Raw genomic sequence first — 24,284 nt, 5'->3', positions numbered from 1 at the left:
CACAGCTATAGCAATAGACAACTACAGCATAAGAGACACACCTATGGTGACTTGTTTGGAATACCGTCTTGTTGAATTATTTCCTATGAAAGATGAGTAAACTTTAACCACGTAGTCTAAGCATCATTGTGATATTTATTGTATAATCAAAAATCTGTTACCAATAACTTTCTGCTTTGATACAATTCTACATGACTTCATCTGTGATTTGTCTGGTAAAATTAGGAGATGTATTATCACAAAGAGCTAGTTTCACACAGTAATGCAGAGGCTGGCAAGTTCTTAAAGTGAAACCAGATCAAGTGGCATTTCTTTCCCACTGAACAAATCTAGTCTCTAATGCCAGCATTTATAGGAGTAAATGACTCTCATCCGTTTATTCACCGAAAGCGGCTGCAGAGTTAATATTACACGGTCTACTCTTTACGAATGAGTTCTTCCAATAAAATGTGTTTTGGGTGTCACATGACTGAGCAGTGAAGGCAAACTGATCCTGTAAACGATTTCGCTTGAATTTATCAGAGGCATCACTGTTTCCTAATGTTTCATGCAAGTTTAAAGCCCATCCATACGAAAGAACACCTGGGAAAACATTGAAAGGTGGGGGACAAAAGGCAGAAGGGCAGAGCGAGTTGTTGCAGACCTCCAGTGAGAAAGAAAATGTGAAAAATCATGTAATTAGCAGGAATAATTTTCAACACTCTAAATTTACACTACATATTCCTTCAGGTATGCTTTCCTTTAGGAATGTATCCTAACAGAAGAAAAGGAGATGCTGCATGTAAGGGCACTCTGGAGCAGGTCTTTGGTTTCGCACATCCTCTGCTAATCCAGCAACAAAAACCAGATGTCTCCTCCCCTTCTGGGGATTATAAAAACTTCTAATTCTTTAGATACATACATATACACATCTGTGGAATCATCTATATACATAATACAAATCAGTGTTAGAAATTTGGTTAGAATAGAGATAAAATTCTATACAGACAAACTCCTCTCTAGCAATGCAGTACACCATCTATGAAACAGTTTTAATTCCACCAGCATCACAAACTCTAACGAAAGGACAATCTTTCTTTAAAAAATGTTACCCCAGTTTTCCCTCCCACTCTCAAAAGTTTGAGTTTAGTCATAACTAAAATATCATCAGTTACTTTCAAAGTTTAAAGCATCCTTAACAAGCAACTCAGATATTAATTAAACACAGTACCAAGAGAATAGCTATCACTGAAGAAAGGGGCTTGCAAAATGGAGAGGAAATAATAAAACCACAAAAGGTCCCTTCGTTCATGGAGAAGACCACAGGATTCTCCACGTTTCTTCAAGTAAAAAAGCTTTATGATTCTAACAAAATAATTTGGGGAAAAAAGCCCACAGACAGTAAGCCACACATGGTTGCACACACTGTTCTGTTTCTGGAAGACGAAAAGCTAAGTCAAGTTTTGTGAAATCTGAACTTCAGGTCCCTGTGATTCTGGGTTTCTAGTTTCTTCTTCCTCACAACCTTAATGATTAGTCATTAGTCAATGTTTTTCATTATAAACCCTAATCTCTTCAAGTAACAAACCATCTCCTCCTTCTCAGGTCTGACAAGCACAATGGACATTTTTAACAGCAGCACTGATTTGAGTTTTACTTAGGTGTGTTGTTTGCAGCGTGTGTACAACTGAACCACAAAAGAGAACTCTAAAAGGAAGATAATCTCACACCGTTGTCAGTGCTGACTCTTAAATTGCTTTAATCAAACATACCTCAAAGAGTATTTCAAATGCCAGGAGAACGAATACATAAAAAAAACCCCACAAACCAACCAATTTTCTTTCTCCTTCTTCAGGATGCCTATTGGAAACTCTGAACAAGTGCTAAACATCACAATAAGACTCTATCATATTTCATACATCCTCACATTATGAGCCATTCTAATAATCTTCACTCATCAGAGTGAATTCTATTTGGCTTTAAAGGATTTATCTGTAGGCAGCTCAAACTAAAACAAAATTTGATTTTTCAAGTTCGCTGGAGATCTGTGAATTCTGCACTGCAAGAGTTCTTAGCTTTTGCTCATAAAGTTAATGGAAAACAGACCAATTTAATTCCTAATTTATGTTATTTTCTTAAATATGCCCATCCATTATACAGCTTTGTCATATCTGAAGGATTACAACATGGAAAAAGGACACTTACTCAAAGATTATTGCTTTATGACATAGATGGGCCACGCTGTCATAAAGGCTTTAGGTATTTCAGAACAGCTTTCATCCAAACACTATTTAAGGGTCCAACCTCACAGAACATTGAATCTACTCAGAATAATCAACAATACACTTGAAAGAGGGATCTGCAGAACCAAAAGCTATGTGTTTGGCTGAAAAAAGATGCAAGAGCGTTGCATTCCTTGCAGACTAATGAATGCATGTAGAACATATGATGACGCATGAACTTACTCTTTTAAAGCGTGGCCAGAGAGAACTGCCTCTGAGCTGAAATAGCTTAGAGGGGATGGGGTGGGAAGAGAAGACTGAACATACAGTAGGCCCTGCTAGAGGTCCATTATTAACTGCTCTCCACCGTATTCCCATTTACGGGCATGCTCTTATTTTTTGGCATGCCATTGCTTACCTTTGACTCTAAAGGTCTTTGTTTTCAAGTAATAAATACTTCAGACTCCAGGGAGCAGACAGGAAGATCATACATGACTCAGAAAACCCCTTTACTGTTGATAGATTATTGTAAGTGCTTATTCATTATTAGCTGAAATGCTATTGACTGCACACTTAATAAATAGCCTATTTGTTCTTTTCAACCGAAGCAATACTCTAACAGGACTTCTGAAGAGAAGACCATTAAAAATATAAAGACATCACACAGCAGGTAATTTGGGGAATGTGGTTTCAGTTTTCTGTTCATTGCAGCACAATCAACAAATGCTGCATCAATTAAAATTTCTGCTGCTTGAATAAGAATTTAGTGCAGGGCAGGCTACTCATATACCCTAAAAATGATCCATAAATTTTCAAGAAATGAGGCATCGAGGTAAACTGAAACTACGTTAGTGTAGCTTTACAACAGCATGGCGTAATCATTTTCCTCTTCTCTGGACAAAAACGGCAACCTTGGCTCTGCCAGGGAATAAATGTTGCCCTGAAGCACAAGACAACAAATGAGGTGAAGAGCCCACTTCACTGCAAAGCACCACCAAGTTGTCAGAGTCCAAGCCATACAGCTGAACATTTTCCCTACCTTAATTTGTTTTTAAAAGGAGCCTAATTTCTTTTAGAAGGAGAAGAAAATATTCCCCTTTTAAATTTGCTCTAAATCAGTCTATTTAAATATTTTCAGCTAGTCATTGTTAATCACTGTTAATTAATGTACTGCTTTTAAGACAACACTTAATAAACTATGTGCTAGATAACTGTGACTTGATGACTACAAGAAGGAAAACAATTGCAATTTAAATCGCTTAAAAGGATTCCACACAATTAAGAAGTAGACTAGAAGCAGACTGTACAGGAGGAAGAGATTAACCGGGAAGGAAGGGACAGAAAGAGAAATATTCAAAACATATCATTGTAGAGTTAGATAAAAAAAAAGCACCAACCATGAACAGCAGTTAACAGTTCACAATAGTTAATTTGCAAGACTGTCAATAAGAAAAAGCAATACATATATCAGAGCTAATACTTAAGTGATCCATTCCCATGATAAAAGCAACTATATCATGTAAATATCCTATTAATATATAAAAATCCTGGTACAATAGAATACCCAAAAGTTTCTAAGTTGTTTCTGAAAAAATCTTATGCAGAGCTTGTACTCAAGCACAGTAAAACAATACCTGTAGGAACTAATGAAGGGAAAACATCTATAATAGTACATGTTGAGGAATATCTGTTTCTTTATGGCTTTACGTGGTAGTGTCACTGAGGCACAAATGAGCACAAATTAACATTGCAAACAATGAGTTTACTTAGGTTCTGCAGTCCATTATGCCTTCATTTTCTAACTCTTAAAAAACCCAAATACAACAAACAGCAAAAAATGTCAAAAAGCAGCATACGTTATTGTACATATACAATTATTTTTAACTTCATAATTAAGCAGTTTACTGACTCAAACATGCTGATGGTTTGTTTTCAATGGTAAAGGATCAGTGTAGTCTTGTGAGAGTAAATGATGCTACTTATGTACAAATGCATCTCTCACAGGTGCTTCATTTTATTTCTGATGTTGGACTTCCCCAAACAGCTGCATGCCTGCACTCACAGCTGGATGCAAGCTGCTGGACAGCTACACTACTCATGACAGAAGGAAAAACAGAGGTAATGATATGAAATGAATTGGGCTTGTCTGAATCAGACTAAATATTTGTATTAGAGTCAAATTCCTTCTAAAATACATATTGCAGGCATATGTATGACAGTCAGAATATGAGTTCATTGGAGGAGAAATATAAAATAAAGAAATAAGTAAGACTCTAATGCATGGGAAAGGCAAACTAACTCCTTAAGTGTTTCTCAGACAAATTTATTTCTTGAAATCCTGTAAGAATTAGTTTTCTAGTAGGATTAGTTATTGCAGTCTGGCATCTCTCAAGCACGTGTTGAAGCTTTGATGATTGGATCATTGTGATTTGATATCCTCATTTCTTCAGCTATACTTTAACTCATGCATCTTCTTTTTCTTCTCACAATGAATGCAATAATCTAAACACCATCACAAGATATTCTAATCTAACAGAGTGTCATGATTTAAGATTTAGTGGTACTGGGACAGATGTTATCCCTGGTTATACCAGCAGAAATCCCACACTGACTGCTGCTGCTGACAGCTATAGAACTGCACAGAGTTTACGCTAGGCTAACAGCAACTTTTTCTATTACCTTGTGATAAATCACGTCAACAGCACCAAGGCCTCATGGCAATTTTTGATCCTTCCATGCTGTCAAGCTTCCTTCTTTGGAAAAGCCAAGATACCAAATGCAGGAGGAACATGGGGCACGTTTTGTCTATCCTTGACATGAAATCTGAACAGGGTCTGAGACATGCAGTCTCACCTGGGAATCCTTGACCCACTTTACAGGTAGCCATCTGATCCACTTACAGAGATCATGTGAAAATTAGAGATGAAGTACCACCACCATTTTGAAATAGGCTTCAAATCAGGTTTTTATTACAATATTGCTCCTTGCTTCGGATTCTCACTCTCCCACCCAGAAGAATGACTTCTAACCAGAAGATGACTATCATTTATACAAATCCAAAGTGATTCAAAAAGTTACACAATGTGAGAAAGTAACTGATGAAACATTCCAAAAGCTCTATCAGCAACAATAAAAATAATTTCAGTGTCGTCTCAATTACTCTTTTAAGTAATCAAATTATCTTTTACTAGGAATGCACAAACAGCAGGCTAGTTAATGAAAGGTTGCTCTTACTTTTTAAATTAAGTTTCCATGCTTTGCATTGCTGTGGTTCAAGTCTGAAAATGGTCATATATATCCTTATTATGGAAAATAGTAACTACATACAATACCTTCAGATTATCCCAATAAATTGTTTCATCACTTCTGGTGAAAAATAAGGTATCTGTCTTTTAGATAAAACACCCAACTCCAAACTGAATTTATTATTTCATATAATCACACAGTGGTTAAGGTTGGAAGGCACCTTAGAAAGAGCCTAATGCAACCCTCCTGCTCAGAGCAGGGACACCTGGAGCATGTTCCTGAGGGCCTTGGCTGGTTGGGTCTTGAATGCTTCCAGGGGTGGAGAATCCACACTCTCTCTGGGCAACTTGTGCCAGAGTTTGAACACCCTCACAGTAAAAACACTTCCCTCTTTGCCCCTTATGTTTGAACAGAATTTCTTCTATTTCACTCTTAGCCTATTGCCTCTTGTCCCATCACTGGGCACCACTGAAAAAAGCCTGGCTCCATCCTCCTTCCACCCTCCTTTCAGCTATTTGTACATATGGATGAGATCACCCTGAGCCTTCTCTACTCCAAGCTGAACAGTCCCCTCTCTCAACCTTCCTCATAGGAGCAATGCTCCAGTCCTCTAATCATCTTCATGGTGCCTGCACTGAACTGGCTCCACTATGTCCGTGTCTCTCTTGTACTGGCCCCAGAACTCCAGATGTGTCTTACCAGTGCTGAGCAGAGGTGAAGGGTCCCCTCCCTCAACCTGCTGGCAGCTCACTGCCCAATGCAGCCCTGGAGGCTGGTGGCTCTCCTTGCCACCAGGGCATGTTGTTGGCTCATATTTATGCTTTTTCCTTCATCTTTTGCATTCTCTGAGTTACTGTTATATGAATGTTGCTTAACCCTCAAACACTGACTATATGAATATTATGAATTTGAGAGTTATCTCATACCAGTGAATATTCCTCTCATTAGTCAAACATTCACATAATCATTTAGTTTGGCAATCCAAAGAAGCTTTTAATCCCTTTTTTTTTTAGTTGCCTGGCAAAAGCTTGGTGTTTTTGTAAAAAAAAAAGGTACAGAAAAGGGCAGATGGATTGACCATTCATGAATCTTCCAAAATAAACTATATAAACACACTGAAAAGATGTTTGATCTAAACAGTGGATTAGAGAAAAAGGTAGAAAGGAGAAATATCGTGAGAAATTAATGGAAAAATTCTCACTGTGTACCACAACTTTTTGGTTGATCGCAGATCATAATTTATTCAGTCACGTATATATGTTTCCACAATTATTCACAGTATTGGACTTACTCCCCATCACTCTTCTCAACATGTTTTTGGAAAGTGCTAAAATGTAAGGAACACGAACCCATGTATCAAACTGCTAAATTATTAAAAATGAGACTTCAAAGCTTGAGAAGTCATTTGCTACTTCCTTTCAAAAACAATTTTTTGTTTAAAACTTCCCTGCTTTATGCCTATATCGCTTCCAAAACCTTTATCCACTGGCTACTAGCTGAAAAGAAAACAAACAAAAAAAAAAAAAAAAGAGGAAAGGCTGTTCTGAACCCTGTTCCATGTAGTTGCAAACTGATTTTATGGCTACACAGCAAGGGTCCACAACATGTGACAAGAAAGCCAATTATGGCCCATGGGGTTATAAAATGCAGCCATCAACCATCTCTCTCTCCCTGTGACTACGTAACTGATTAAAAGCTGATTGACTGTATGTATTTGCTTGTTAACACAAGCAAGCAAATTGTGTTCTGCTATTCAGGAAGCTGGCAGCCTAAGAAAGTATGGTTATGTGGCTTTCTTATAGCTTAAAAAAAGCCCCAAATAGTAAATGCAAACAGAATTCAGAGTTTTGATACAGCTTATATATATATATATATATACACACACAGTTCAGGGGGGATATTACTTTCACTCGCTGTTTCTCTTTTTCACACAATTTCTAGCTTTTTTGCAGAAACTTTAGGTCTTTTTCCTTCCAGCCATCACACAAGTTAGGCTGAAATTGGTCAATGGGGGTTGAATATTACTAATACACAGACTTACAGATGGACAGTGTGGTCACAAAATCCTGATGGGAAACCAGCCTCAGGGGAATTCTGTATTACTATCTCACATATGGCACTTGGGAAATGTTCAAGCTGTAGGAGTCAAAAGAAATTACACACTCAAAAGTGGGAGCCTATAAAATAATTAATTTCATCATCTGTTGTGCCATGTATCAGCTTCATAGAATCTCTGACAAAAACCTGGATGTCTCATCACTCCTGCAGCAAACACACACGCTCAGTCAGATGTGCTGTTTGCAACTGAGGTCCAAGTGGACAAGAGGGACTCAACACAAAAATATTCACCTGGGAGGAGGAGAGGTGGCATTTTCTCACACATAAGAAATAGAGGAATAAAAATAAAACCTTTCAAGTGCATGAAGTATTTTGTCTGTACTCTTTATTCTAACAATGAAGGAAATACTTTGCTTAGCAGTGATGAGTGTTTTAAAAGCATTAACTTAAGATAGTTAATGAAGCCCGACACTCAGCTGGTATGTTACCTGCTGCAAAACATGAGAATAGAGAATGAACCCAGCATCTGCCTGACTTTTTAGCTTCTGGATGCTCATGATAAATTATTAGCTTATTTGCCAAATGTAAATTATTTTTCTTCATTAAGCTAAAAATAAAGCAGTTCAAAAAAGAGCTACAAATGAATCACAGAATCACAGAATCAACTAGGTTGGAAAGGACCTCGAAGATCATCTAGTCCAACCATTAACCTAACACTGCCAGTTCCCATCTACACCATATCTCTCAGCGCTATGTCAACCCTACTCTTAAACACCTCCAGGGATGGGGACTCCCCCACCTCCCTGGGCAATCCATTCCTAATAACCCACTGTGTAAAGAAATACTTCCTGACATCTAGTCTAAACCTTCCCTGGCACAACTTGAGGCCATTCCCTCTTATCCTATCGCTTGTTACTTGGTTAAAGAGACTCATCCCCAGCTCTTTGCAACCTCCTTTCAGACAGCTGTAGAGGGCAATGAGGTCTCCCCTCAGCCTCCTCTTCTCCAGACTAAACAACCCCAGTTCCCTCAGCCGCTCCTCATACGACATGTGCTCCAGACCCTTCACCAGCTTCGTTGCCCTTCTCTGGACACGCTCGAGTAATTCAATGTCCTTTTTGTAGTGAGGGGCCCAAAACTGAACACAGTCATCGAGGTGCGGCCTCACCAGTGCTGAGTACAGGGGTAAGATCACTTCCCTGTCCCTGCTGGCCACACTATTTCTGATGCAAGCCAGGATGCCATTGGCCTTCTTGGCCACCTGGGCACACTGCTGGCTCATGTTCAGCCGGCTGTCAATCAACACCCCCAGGTCCCTCTGACTGGCAGCTCTCCAGCCACTCCTCCCCAAGATGGAGCACTGCTGGGGGTTGTTGTGACCCAAGTGCAGTACCCAGCATTTGGCCTTATTGAAGCTCATACAGTTGGCCTTAGCCCATCGCTCCAGCCTGTCCAGATCTCTCTGCAGAGCCTCCCTACCCTCGAGCAGATCAACACTCCCACCCAGCTTGGTGTCATCTGCAAACTTACTGAAGGTGCACTTGATCCCCTCGTCTAGATCATCAATAAAGATGTTAAACAGGAGTGGCCCCAAAACCGAGCCCTGGGGGACACCACTCATGACCGGCCTCCAACTGGATTTAACTCCGTTCACCACAACTCTTTGGGCCCGGTCATCCAGCCAGTTTTTTACCCAGCAAAGCGTGTGCCCATCCAAGCCACGAGCAGCCAGTTTTGCCAGGAGAATGCTGTGGGAAATGGTGTCAAAGGCCTTGCTAAAGTCAAGGTAAACTACATCCACAGCCTTTCCCTCATCCAATAAGCAGGTCACTCTGTCGTAGAAGGAGATCAGGTTTGACAAGCAGGACCTGCCTTTCATAAACCCATGCTGACTGGGCCTGATCCCCTGGTTGTCCCGCATGTGTTGTATGATGGTACTCTGGATGAGCTGCTCCATCAGCTTCCCGGTCACTGAAGTCAAGCTGACAGGCCTGTAATTTCCTGGATCATCCTTCTGACCCTTCTTATATATGGGCGTCACATTGGTCGATTTCCAATCTGTCAGGACCTCGCCAGTCAGCCAGGACTGCTGGTAAATGATGGAAAGCAGCTTGGCGAGCACCCCAGCCAGCTCCTTCAGCACCCTTGGGTGTATCCCATCTGGTCCCATAGACTTGTGTATGTCTATGTGATGCAGCAGGTCACTGACTCTCTCCTCCTGGATTGTGGGGGGGTCGTTCTCCCAGTCTCTGTCTTCTGGCTAAGGAGGCTGGATTCCCTCAATACAACTAGTCTTGTTATTAAAGACTGAGGCAAAGAAGGCATTAAGCACCTCAGCCTTCCCCTCATCACTAGCTACCAAGTTTCCTTCAGCATCTACCAGGGGATGGATACTCTCCCTGTTCTTTCTTTTGCTATTGACATACTTATAGAAACATTGCTTGTTATCTTTGATTGCTGAAGCCAGATTAACTTCCAGCTGGGTTTTGGACCTCCTAATTTCTGCCCTGCATAGCCTCACAGACTCTTTGTAATCACTGTGAGTGGCTAGCCCCTTCCTCCAAAGGCTGTAAACTCTCCTTTTCTCCTTGAGTTGCAGCCAAAGCTCCCTGTTCAGCCAGGGTGGTCTTCTCTGCCGCCTGCTCCTCTTAGAGCACCTGGGGACTGCCTGCTCCTGAGCCATTAACACTTCCTTCTTAAAGAGCGCCCAGCCTTCCTGGACCCCTATACCCTTCAGGACCATCTCCCAAGGGATCTGTCAAGCTGGTGCCTAAACAAGACAAAGTGAGCCCTTTTGAAGTCCAGGATGTCAGTCCTGCTTAGCCCTTTCCTGGCCTCTCTAAGAATAGAAAACTCTATTATTTCATGATCGCTGTGCCCTAGTCATCCTCCAACCACCACATCATCCACCAGTCCTTCTCTGTTCACAAGGAGGAGATCCAGCAGGGCACCTTCTCTGGTTGGTTCTCTCACCAGCTGTGTTAGGAAGTTATCTGCCACACATTCCAGGAATCCTCGGGACTGGTCACGCTCTGCTGTGTTGTATTTCCAGCAGATTTCTGGGAAGTTGAATTCCCCCACAAGAACAAGGGCAAGCGATCGTGAGATTTCACCCAAAAATGAGCAAAATTCTGAATGAAAACATCCTAGAAATTACGTATAGTTCAACTATATTGTCTGGAAAAATATAATTTTTTTTTTTTTTGGCTAAGGCATAAATGCAGTACATAAGGAGTCATGCATTTTTAAAATAAGATAGCATATTTTTTTGAGCTTACATTTACATTTTTCTGCAACCAGGAGCTGAGACAGAAAAATCATTTTAGTCATAATAGTTTGTGATAGAAAGATGTTTGGGGTTATTATGTCCCCTTCTAATGAAGGAAAGATATAGAGCACAATGGAAAAATGTCAGATAATTAACACAATCAGAGCCAGAAGGTTGCAAACCTCCAGAAAATGTCACTGATTAGATAACATGAGCCTAACTGAACTGACATTAGACAAAAGCATGTCTATCTCTTCTAAAATAAACAGAGAGATGGGTGAAGACCAGAGAGAAAGCAGCTCCTGCATTAACAGCAGAAAAAGAAGGGAAAAATTTAGTCACCCATGATGGGAGAGAAGCAAACTGCCCAGAAGAGGAGGCTCTAAGATTCTTCAGAGGCAGCTGAAGAATTGGGAATTAAGGGATTTACTAAGGAAAAAGAAAGACCAATCTACTTAGCCAGCAGTAACTTGGGAGAACAGAGATTTAAAAGCATTTAATTCCCAACCAAGAGGAGGAAAGCACGCACAAGGAATGGGTACATCTTTCATAGCACAAGGAAACAGTCCAAGAAAACTGTTGCCCTGTGGGGCTGTGGAAAAGTAGTGAGTAGTGAGGCTCCTTTGTGTAACAAACTGATGAGTAACATGAGTAACAAACTGATGAGAAGATGCATAATGAAGAATCCTCTAAGAAGGAGAAGAGGAACCATTCCAAAAGGTTTCTGGAGAAAAAAACCTAATTCATTGAGGTGTTTGCAAAGTGCAAATATTAAAAAATAGGATTTATGTACATATGTTAAAATTCACATGCTTTACAGAAACTAGAGGTAACTCCCACTTACTAATTTATGTGGAGAAGAAAAAAGAAAGGAATTTTGCTCAAGTGGAGAAATGAAACTAACTGTTACCACCTAGAAAAGAAACGTTTGTCAAGAGGATGGTTACTATGGATAAGGACAAGAAGTCCATGTTGCAAGACTCTTCCTGGAAGAGTTAAAATAATATAAGCTATATTTACCTTTCATTTATCGAAGACAACAAAGCCTGTGAACTTTGTTTCTGTCATCACAACATTCAAAGTAGTTACACAAAAACTGGTGTGTAATAAAGGATTATTATATAGCAAACAGATTCCATGTCAATCTCACTGCTTCCTCAATTTTTGATGCTGGTATTTTATCATCACAAAGTTATTCAGATTCAACAGGCTGGCTTCCAAGCTTGTTACATCAGCAAAAGTATTATATATTATTTATTATTATTAGCCTAGATCTGGCAAAAGTCAACAAGACTACACTACAAGATACATACATTAGAAATTAGGGTAAGAGTATTTTTGAATTATTACCACATGTGCCCCAAATTATATTCAGAGAGACACCAGTTCCAGCATTCAGAGTCTCTGTACATGTTACACTGAAGTATAATTTACAGCAGACCTTACACATTAAGTTTTCATGGTGGTAGCTGTGTGTCTCATTATTTTTTAAAGAGAGATTTGGATGACAGTGATTTGTCCCACATACACAGACCTTACACATAACAGACTGTGTTAGCGTCTGTGGTCTGCCTATTCAGGTCACGTTTTTCTGTCTCTCTTCTTGAGTTTTCTTGGCCACACATGTCATTTATTTGCTTATACCATACTTGCACCTTATACTTTGACATGTCACCATACATATCTGTATTTCAGCTCCTAAACAACACTTCACACTACATTTGCACTGTTTAGCTTCTCCATCCTTGTGCCCCAACACATGTGCTTTAATCAAGGCTCGAAAACAATCTATCCACCCACTCAGCTAGACAAATGCCAAAATGTCTCCAGATTTTAAGCTTTCTTTTGGCTGCAAAATGATCTTCCAAACATGAATGGGCAGTAAACATCACAACTGGCTTCTCATGTTTGCAAGCAAGTGAACAATTTTTTGGATACCTCTTCATCTGCAGAGATGCATGCCAAGCTGCAGCTGCTCGTAAGTACCATGCAAGATGCAATGACAGCATCAAGAAATGGCTGGCTGCGAGGATGGCGCACAACACAGCAGGCAAGCAGCAATGAAAACATCACAGAATTCAAAGCGGAAAGGACATCTTCCACCTACTTTGCTACAGCGTACCAGGGTTTAGGCTCTTTTCGGGCTGATTTGTCACATCTTACCTGGAGACTGATATCAAGAAAGATCCCATCCTGGTACTCATCGTAGACAGCACAGCCAAAGAAATCCTACTACTTTGGGGGAGGAAAGGAGAAATTCAGTGCATATAAATGATGAAATTGAGAAGGACTCAGCAAACCACTGTCTGTTGGAAGGACAGAGCTGAAAGCTGCCGAGGCTAAAGGCTTTGAAGATACTTAGGGATCTACAAGAGGAAGTGGACCAGCTCACAACAACTGAGACTAAACAAGGAATACATTTTTCTTCTGGAGGTGGAAGAGCAAGGGACAACCACTGCATGAAAGCAGTGTCTGACAAAATACACTTCTACCTTTTCCTCCTTCACACCTCTCCTTCCTTGCTAATTTTTAGTCTACATGTAGGTTTAACACAAAGACACTGTGGGGTTTTTTTCACGTTCAAATCCAAGTCCTCCTCAGTCACTGCCTGCAAACACAACAGGGAGAATGGCAGCCCAACTATTTTTCGCCCTGGCACTTAGGCACAGGATACATTTTTCAGCCCCTGGCTTCAGCCTAGCTCTCTGATCCAGCTCCTTGAGAGGACATGACAGCTCACTCACACCTCATTCTGTAATGTGCAGAGAGAACTATTTGTTCTCTTGCTGCAACAGCATAAAAACCAAACCATCTTGGGACTCCACAGCAGGCCTAGGCTCACCCAGCAGCTACAGTCTTCAGCAACAGCTAGCATTAGTATAGCACTATAAAAGCAGCAAAGGCACAAAAGAAAATTAAATGGTACTGATGAGCTTACTACTGAACTTTGCTGCTTTAATAACATGTATTGCTCAAGAAGAGATAAATCCCGCCAAGGGTACAAGGACTACAGTTATCAAACACATGGAGCAGCTGGTGCAGAGAGAAGGGACTGTTCTGAACATGTTAGTGCCCACCACAGTGAGGAAACACCAAGCAAAACACAAGTAGACAATGTCAGCTAGAAAACAAGACCAAGTAAACAGGTTTTACATGAAGCATCTTGGGAGTGGAGGAGTGGAAAGGCAACAGCTCCACAAATGCTGTTTGTACAGTGTCTCCGTGGGAGGACTTGGCAGTCCCTCGAGCCTGGTAATCCGCATGCCCACGGGCATCCACAGAGCCTCCCAGTGCTGCAACTCAATTCTTCACAGTGAGTGAATTTACGATCCTCAATGGGTCTGAAAACAGCATTTGTCCTTATACGCTGTACAAGGAAGGTGAGTACTCTTTACAGATTCCCTGCTCCCACCCCATAGTAGAGAGGGCTTTTCTTTGTCCACTATCCCATAGTCCACTGGTACAAAATCTAGTTCTCTATAGTCATTCAATAAGGTGTTTTCCTTCAGTCTGTAGTAATAAAACTATACAACACTATAAACATTTTCCGCACTGGACTCCAAGATGTTTGGTGCTCTAGCTGGAAACACTGCTCCTTTTGTTTTTACATTACAGCAGACCCCTTTAGACCCACTTTCCATCAAGACACCAAATATTTTTGTCTTCTATTTGCTGCAAGAAGAGTCCTTTCTAAATTGAGGCAAGAGACTCATGAGCACCAATTGGGTGAGTAGCATTGTTCCAGACCTAAGCACATCACAAATCAGACTCATCAGAAAAGCAGAGCAATGCCCAGTGAACAATTTTCCCTTCTGTAACTATTTCAACACATGGGCTGGCCACGCAGGGAAGATTAGCATTAACAGGAGGTATGGACTTACATCTCTCAAGCAAGTAGAAAGAAACAGACCCCACAGAAGGCCAAATTTCCTTTTCATCAAAAATTTAAGTTAAAACTAAGGAAAGCAATAAACAAACTCTCCAATGAGCATTGCCAGTCTGTGTCGGAGGAGTCATCTTTGTAATTGATGTCCCACATCTGAGAAGAAGTGCAGGGCAGGTAAAGCATGAGCAGAGGTATAGCACGTGAAATTCAGCAAAACACTGTGCCCATGCTGCTGCTGGCTTTTCTGTTAAAGCTGCTGAGAGGAATGCTAATGTTTCAGTTGGGCAAAGTTTGCAGGGAGAGGTAATATCTTTTAATTAGACCAACTGATACAGTTGGAAAAAACAGACAAGCTTTTGGGCACAGAAAGCCTTTCCTGCACAGACCTGAAGGAGGCCTTGTTTGTCTGAAAGTGTCTGTTTTTTCCAAATACATTGGTTCATCTAATAAAAGATATTAGCTCTCCCTGCAAACCCTGCCCCAGTCCTTAACAGTCCTTGAACATCATGGCTACAACAGCAATACTATTATATTTTGCTTGTACTGATGGTTTGCAGCATAGACTTCTGCAGTTGGTCTAACAGGCATCAACTCATTTCACAGAGAATAGGCTACTGTTTTTAAAGGCAACAGCTTATTATAAATTATACTCATTACCAACATGGGCCAGTGTAAAGCTGATGGTGATGAAGGCAAAAGAAACCCCTAACCCTCCAACCCCACCCCAAAAATAACCCCAAGCCCTCTTATTACCATTCACACCAACCATTGGAATAGTCTCCAAGTATGACATGTACCACAATATTAGGAAATGCCAGGAGAGCACAAATTCTAAAGAAACTTCTGAAGTAGAGTAAAACCAGCTCCATAAGAGATTTTTAAATAGGGCTAATGAGACAAAGTTATTTTCAAACCTTCTTCTACATTGTTGCAACACTGCCACACTGATTAGGACTGGTCTTGGCAAGTGATAACTCTAACACGTGAACTGCACCCGAAAGGGTTTACCATGGGGAATGCACATCTACATAGCAGAGAGAAAACCACACAGAAGTAAAGCCTTTCAAATACTATGGGCCTCAGGAAGGTCTTTGTGTCTTACGTATTTTGATGTTCTGAGTAGTTCTGGTGGAACAGATGAAGTAGCTGACTGACCTGTTTTACAGGCAGGGACTCATGCTAGGAGGTGCAATAAATATCTGAAAGCTCATGTTCAGCTAATTAAGACATACTTTTCTTCCCATAGTCTGCCATTAATTTTAGCACAAATCTAATTGAAAAGCATCTGTACTGAAAATGAGAAAAATCAATTCTCACCCTGAACATACAATTTACTGTCATTTATTTATAAAACAGACTGTATTTAAACACTCTTCATTGTCCTCTCCTCTCACTCAAAGGTTCATGTTTTCATTATAATAACCATTTCAGGTTTATCACCATAAGAAGGGTCTCAATAGAAAAGCCACAGTTAAGTAAATTTTCAATGAATTACATTTTTTGGACATATTCTGTTACAAAGACATATTCCAAGTTTTGTTTTAGAGGTGTATGAAGCAAAATGCGAAACACTTTTCATTACATGTCTGAAGAATGGTTGAATTTTTATTTTCTAGATCTCTTTCTATTCAAATTGCAAATGCAGGATCCATTTTTTTATTTGACTCAGTGCTGTAACTATAGATTAATTACATCCATTTCAGTGGAATTTCTCCAAAGTTTTGCAAAGATCAGAATGGATGTGGTTGTTGTCATTAAATTACTTGATATTGCATATATTATAGATTATATGTACCAACGACAGCAAAAATATTTTCCATCATAAAGTGTTTCATCTCTACAGGATGCTTGATATTTTGTGGTTTTTAAATAAAAATAATAGCTAAAAAAGAGATGTATTTTGTAAGTAAAATTTTTTATAAGCTGAGCTGGCAAATATTTATCTCTGACATCTATTTAAAACCTAATAATATATATTTATGTAAATATCAATTACTTTCTGGAACCTTCTTTTGGGGGGTAGGAAATGGAAAAACAGTTTTGTAAAGAAGTTTATTTACTGAAATGAACTAATAAAACAATCCACAGCCTGTCTGTACACCTGAAATATGCCAAGCTGACTAGAAATGCAATGCCAGAGAGCTATAATTTCTAAAATGATATGGGAGTTGAGGGAAAGGGAAGGAAGAAATTAATTTCTGCATGCTTTAAAAAGCAGTAAGCTAAAATTCGTACAGTGAGTCCCTACAGCTTTCCCCATATTGGGGAATTTTAGGGTAATGAGAAAGACACTTTCCTCAGAAACATACCTCAGTGGTATGATAAGAACTACAGTCTCAAAATGCTTTCTACATAACATGCTGTTTCTTCACTTTGCTTTCTAATTACCTGTAAAAACTAAGTGAAAATGATACACAGATTTTGTTCCACTGAACATCAGACTTTTTACACTCATTTCAATGTAAACAAGATGACCACAAAAATGAGTTTCAGAAATTGTTTAATTTTGGAATGAAACTGGATTTTTGTTAACCATATCACCCTGGTGCAAGATGACCTTCAAAAAGGGGTGTGTGGTTTGAAGGTGTCCTCCTACCCAGAGTGTTGTACAGCCCAGAAGCCATGGACATCGACCATTAGTCGCTGGGTACCACAATATATCAAATATTCGAAGGAATGACCTTAGCTTTCTTCTATAGGCATCAGTCACCTTGTATACTCATATGTTGGTTTAGGCCTTCCGTGGTTATAAGACAGAGAGTAATTTTCATGTATTCTGCCACATCTGGGCTAACAAGAATTTGTATTAGTATTATTTATATATTATGTGCTTTCAAGTCTGCTTTAGGATGTGAACAGGAAACAGGTCAGGCAGTCTTTTTTAAAGTTCGTAAAAGATGAAGAAGGGCTTAACTGATAATCACCAGAATGCATTAGTTACTTCTTTCATGCAATTATTTCTCTATATGCAGTCACAAAATGGGTACCATTTGATGAACACTGCAGACAGGGACAATGTAGCCCTGTCCTTATCTAGCTTCTCATTGCAAGGTTAGTATCGATTTTCTTCTAGTATTTTTCAGTCAGCTCAGTCACCTACCTGGTGCATAAACCATCTCCCTGCGTCACAAAGAAGAGAGGTACTTAGTTGCTGCATTTTTTTCCCCACACAAGAGAAAACACACGGGTGTCTTATTTTCAAATGAAGGGAGAAGGCACCCCAAAAGACACAGGACTGAGATAACAGCATTAATTGATGATGAGTCATCTTATGGCCATATTACATTGTAAGGCTTAGTGGGTCTCTAAGTCAGCTGGGCTCCAGCACAGCCTCCCCCAGTCAGACTGGCCACGCTTCCCGCATGAGTTGGTGCAGGGCTGGAGTCTGGGGGCACTCCTGGACACCAAACACCCAAAACTGGCACCTGAGCTCTCGTACTGTAGCTGGGACCAACTTGCTATGGTGATTCATACTCAGCACACCTTTGGACCACACATCCCTGAGTATGGCTGAGCACCACCAGCATGATCTATCAGAGGATCAGACAACCCTGGGAGCAGCACAGTTCATACATTACTGGAACCATATACTGAAATACATGGGTTGGGCATTTCCCCAATAAGCCAGTGTGATTTTTGGATCCTCTAGACAGGTGCCAAATCTGAAAAGAATTGTAGAGGAACACAGGAAAGAAGAAGATTGGCTGAAGTTGAGCCCTAGTTGCAGAACAATTAAGCAAAACCCACCTCAGCTAAAAGAAGCTGGACTTTATGGTGGATTTTGCAGATTTCTCTAAGCAGTGGTTGTTCCATCAACAATCAGTCTCCTTACTCCAGCTGGAGCACGCAGGTGAGACCAGACTTAGCTGTTAACTCCTGGCTTGCTGGATGGTAGGAGTGACCTACAAGGACCTCGCTATCCTGCACAGCGCTGCACGTTTCTATCTAGAGCCACATGAAGGATAGGTTTTGTTTATACCTGCTATTTTTGTTAAATCAAATGTAGCTATTGCTGAATGAAACACACCAACTTCATGGTTGGTTTGTACAAGCCACCTAAAAGATACTAAAATGCCAATCAAGGTATTCCAGACAAAACACAATATAATGATCTAAAGGCCCACATCATTCTTTGACACCTTTCGGCTATTTTACAGATGGAGCCAGATAGAAAATTAGGCATAACAAGATTGATGAATTCCTAGTTTTCTTTAATACTCTAGGCTCCATGTAAAGTGGCCTCTAAACAATCCCAGAACACCAGGATGCGCAGAGAAACAATGAAGCAAGTCTCCTTGACCTGAACTGTAAGAACTGAAAAGAACTTTAAAACCTCTATGCACAGTCTGCATAAGAATGACATTAGGAAGAAAAAACCCACAATAAAATTCTTCATGCAAATTGCCATCTGGGCCAGGAAGCTGAGTACAATACTGTTTTCATCATCTTTAATGATGCACAGTTTAGTTCAGGGGGAGGGGGGGGAAGGAAATGGGACCAACCTTTGACCAGTATGACAGCAGCATAAGTAATCCCTTATTGCATTATGAAATGATTCATACATGGGGACCTGTTACATTACTGGCCTGTTAACAGTGTCACAGCTCCTTACTTTGACTTTTTCAGTTTGTTTTACATCAGACAAGCCTATTGCTGTCATTTGTAGAGAACGGAAAAGCTGCTACAGTTTTAATATAAAACACAGGAAAAAAATACACAGCAGCTGTTCATATTTTCTAGGAAGTCTGTTACAATAATGATGTCATGGAAAAAGGCTGGAATCTATTAAAATGGATCAGACAGGCAGGCCATTCAAAGCTTTCAAACAATATGCATATACAAGCTGCACCATGTACCTTACATTAAAATAAGAAAAGGCAAAGAGTGGAGTTCTTTAAAAATATTATTGAAAAGAGACAATTAAGGTCATTTAATAGATTTACTTCAGTAAATTCAGTTTACTACTGGAACTACCCAATAAAGCAAAATATAAAAGCCACAACCAGCTCACTGTCAGTTATGCTCATTTTCACCTATAAAAGCACTTAAATCTATTTTGAAATCACTGGCTCAAGCTACATAGGAATAAAGAAGCTCTCCCAGCAAAAGATTCTCCATTGACAAGTGAAACATTTAAACACCATGTATGAACTTCAGCTCATTAGGAAGGGTGTTTTGTTGGGGTTTTGCTCTCCCACCGCCAACTTGGGAGTTAAAGTGTGCAGCTAAGGGGAGTCCCATCCAGGCACTCCGTTTGACCTATAGTTAGCAATCAGACATTCTTCATTTGTATGATGCTACTCCTGGGCCCTAGCAAGTTTGCATCTCTTGCTGCAGTTTGCTTGCATACCACTCTAAACTGCACAGCCCAAGGCTTGCTCAAACATTTTGCTTCTCTTCCCTGAGGTACATTGAAAAGAGGAGGGTTTGTGGTAGAAAACAGGTAAGTTTTGTGTTATCTGGATGTCTCAAAAATTGTCTTTACGTTGTCCCATTTCTGATGAGCTACACCTTCCTCCCTAAAGCTTTCATAAAAAAGGTTTTTCTGATGGTGGCCTAAATCTGTCTTCCTAACACATGCAAAAATACTTAGCACAACATGCATATACTTCTGCTAATGTGAGATCATATTTTGACCACACATTCTTTAAACGTTCAAGCTGACTTTTTGCATATTCAGGAGCTGGAAAAGTAAAGCAAGACTGATCATGCTTAATATTTTTAAGTCACAATAAAAATACACAGACCAAAACAAACTGGACTCAAATACCAGAGACAAAGTTTTAACTTGCATACTGGGAGGGCAGAAGGAGCAGAAGTTACATTCTTCAAGAAAAGACAGAAGACCCTCGACTCAATAGCAGCTGTGAATAGTCTGGAAAGTAATGATCCCACCTTCCCTTGTGTTTTTCCAAACTCCACTGAAGTCAACTATATATGACATCAAATTATGAATATTCTGGGATACTCTGATGAGGTCACATGTAAGGGGAATATATTATAGAGGAAGCAATATAAATTTGAGATCAAAAGAAAATTAATATGACATTCTTAAATTTCTTTATTTTGAAACTATCAAATAAATTTTGTACCTGTTAATTATAAAATACCAGCTACAAACAAACAGTATCAATGAAAATATCTTGAGAATTAATGAAATTACAAATTAATTTAAAGTGATAATTCCATCAAGTGAACTGAAAAGATATGTTTGATTACAGCTCTGGTCAGTTATGCATACATAAGTTAAATTACTTTCATTATACTCCATATTGAACTATATTCAACACTACTACTACAACTATCTCTACAAGAAAGAATTACTAGTAGAACTCCAAACCAAAATCCAAATTGCTAAGCAAACTAAAAACCCCCAGAAAACAATGACCCTAACTTCACAGACACATCCACGCTGAAGCCATTTAACAATTCCTTCTGCAACTGGGTATGTACAGATTTCTGAGTTCACACAAGTCTAGCTGCCATATCAGACTCCACTACCTTGCTCACATTTCCAGTCCCAGTAAAAGCAATAGGTTATGCATGCACTAAAAGCAATAGGTTAGGCATGCAAGTAGCTCTGTGTACTTAACTAAAGGCTCGAAAGATTTGAGCCAGAGTACAATTAAATGAGTCTGAATGCCTTATCTTAGGCACCCCAAAGTATTCATAAATTTTTACTTTAAGCCGTTATTGGATATAATAAAATAGTGTTAACATTTCAGATGAACATTCAGGGCAAGCTTATAAACTATTCAGTGATTAATGCCCTTGTCTCATGTTTTCAATTTTCATTGCTACTGGAGGTCATATGTATGATGTCAGCTTGAATCTGGATTTCCATTTTGAGGAAATCTAATTTAAAATTCTGATACTAAGGCATATGGTAAAAGCTGCTTAAATTTCTATTCTGAGTAAATTTATCCACTCTGTTATTAGAGTATGTTTCACATTCTAGTGCCACCTATTCCTCAAGCAAACATAGTTTCGGTGTATCTTCCCGCACAGTAAACATGCCACAGATTGAATGTGCAGGAGCAGAACTCGTCTATACTGAGATACAACAGTACACTTGCCAACCTTGACTGCAGGGGTTTGCAGGACTGGGCCAATAATAAGAAATTAATCAAATCCCCAGAGTGTGACATAAATTGAATCTGTCAAAAGGATTCAGGAGGAGGAAGAACAGGAGTCCTAAAACAGCTCTGAGCTGGAGGGAGGCTCAGGGAATATTTTCCTTAGGAGCTAGTGAAATGGAGATGTTTCATGGGGTCTGAAACTAGTAAGACTCTTTATACTGCCCTGTTCAGCAGACTGGAGAATTCCTCACCAACTTGCCAACAGCAGTTTTATGAGACAGCTGAGCTCAGATGACAGTAGGTTGTCACTGAAGGGACTACTCTGCTTTCCTTTTCCAGTCCCACGCTCACCCTCGTTCTGTTTCCCTTGGCCTACTGCTACTTTTCTCATGACCCTGTCTATGATACTAGCTTATGAAGCCAAACCACATGAGAGGTACCCTCTGTCTTCTTCCTCCCTGGTCTCCCCTACCCAAAAGAAGTAAGTTTCAGGTGGCTGTGCTCCTGAAGACAACTCTCTATGGGCCTAATAAGAGTCAGCTCAAGAATCAAAGTAGTTTCAAGTCCAGGCTGTGGAGCAACAGTTTTCTGAATATTGCCATATCCTTATCTCAGCTGCACCAGTTCCATGTAAAATAATAGCAGAAAATGCTTCCAGCTGAAGTTATTAGGTTTGATGTTATTATTTCTTCTTACTATTATTTCTTCTTTCCATGGAAGTAATATCTGTGGAATAACCACAACTAAGTTAAAGTCCTTCTCAAAGCAAAACCAAGCTCAAATGGGTTTTTAGGTGCACAAGGCATGAAGCACCAGACTTATTACGTTCTCCTATAATTATTGATTTTTCCAGTAATAAATGGCAGTGCAAATATACAAATAAAATATTTATACACAGTCTTTGAAGTAGAACAGTTCCCCATATTGGTAAAGCCGTGGCAGACACAACCAGTACAACCCACTGGAGCTACTTCAACCATCACATAAGGGAGGGCATTCAAAATTTAAGTAGTCACTAAAACTTCAAAGCTTGATTTGAATGATAAATGGTCAACTGTTAAAAAGTTACTGCTGCTAAAAGAGTGGACAATCTTCTATAGCACCTTACAGGCAGAATCCTATAATGCAGTGAATGCCAGCTCAATTTTTGTATTACGCAAGTATAATTCTAAAAGCAAAGAATAGTACAGAGAATTACATAGAAAAAGCATGGACATGCTTTGTGTTTAATTTACTAGTACATTTTCTTCCTAAAATGATTGAAGTGGCTTGGTACATAATATAAGATGTCCGAGGTATCCCCCTTCCTCCAGGGAGACATTTTAAGCACAGAGTAATTCAGTGACCTTCAGAAGGTCTTCAGTGTGAAGCACTAAAGCTATGCAGATGTCCAACCAAATACAATGTATAGATCCATACAATTAAATTGGTATTATCATCATCTTTGTACTCATTTCTACTCAGATTCAAGTAGATAAACAATAAACTAGGGTATTAGAGAAGCAGGACCAGCATTTGCTATCATTTAGTTGCATATGGTAAATAGATTACTAATCTTAAAAAGATTCAAAACCACAGAAAAAAAAAGTTTCTTGTAAAAGGAAATATTTCTAAACTCAATTTAAAACATGCCTGAACATCTAATAAGAAAAATAATGATTTTCTACAGGCATGGCAAGACAAGGATTTGGGACAGAACACAGCAAATTAATAGCAATTTAATTAATTTTAATCTTAAAAAATTTTATATACCATGTTGCTATATAAATAAAGATTAACATAGAAAAGATTATGCTTAATCCATTTGTTTAGGTTATAAGCTTTGGAAGATAACAGATAGCTTTTTGTTTTCTTAATACCTCCATGCAACTTACTGGCATTTCAATGATAGCATGTCCATTTTTATAAGAAAAGGCTACAATTTTACTTTAAACTTAACAGGCATTCATTCTTCTTCCTTTCAAAACCTAGGCATAAGTAACAAAGCACTAGAGTCTTATAAATTTTCTAACACCAAATGCAAATTAGGTCATGAAATTGCTCTAGGAAAAGTTCCAAGAATGCAAACCCAAAGGAATTTCAACACAATTTCTCAATTTCAGGCTGTTTATGATATTTGGGCAAAGTAACAGAATATGGTGCGATTAAGAAGAGCTATCTGTGTATGAAAAAATGTTTAATTATCTAATTTCAGTAACTTCCTGTATTTTGTTTGTAAGCTTTAAAATGAAATAGATGGACATAAATGGAAGAAACTGTAAGGATGGTCAAGGTCTCTATAGACTGAACAGCTCACAAAGTTTTCATTACCTCAGAAAAGTGGTCTGACAGTTCATAACTTAAAAGGAATCTTCATATGTTTTATAATTTATCAAATTAACATATTTCTCTCTCCTTTACTTGGAGTCATGTGAACTGCTTACCTGCACTGTACTAGACTACATTAGAAGTAAAATAAGCACAACCCCCACACCATTATTGACAAGGTAAAGCTTCTCACATTTTATTTTTGTCAGCTGTGACTATAAGGCTTTACAGCACCATCA

At 39.3% G+C, this 24,284-nt stretch overlaps 1 protein-coding gene across 2 annotated transcripts in view; it reads right to left on the bottom strand.

Moving 5' to 3' along the window:
* Positions 1-24,284, bottom strand: part of BMPR1B (bone morphogenetic protein receptor type 1B) — a 260,811-nt gene that overhangs the window by 134,581 nt on the left and 101,946 nt on the right. The window lies entirely within an intron of this gene.

This window comes from Strix aluco, chromosome 4 (assembly GCF_031877795.1).
Source record: "Strix aluco isolate bStrAlu1 chromosome 4, bStrAlu1.hap1, whole genome shotgun sequence".
In the NCBI taxonomy this organism is placed as follows: Eukaryota; Metazoa; Chordata; class Aves; order Strigiformes; family Strigidae; genus Strix; species Strix aluco.
The sequence above is the reverse complement of the archived record's forward strand: the minus strand, read 5'-3'. Positions and strand labels throughout refer to the sequence as shown.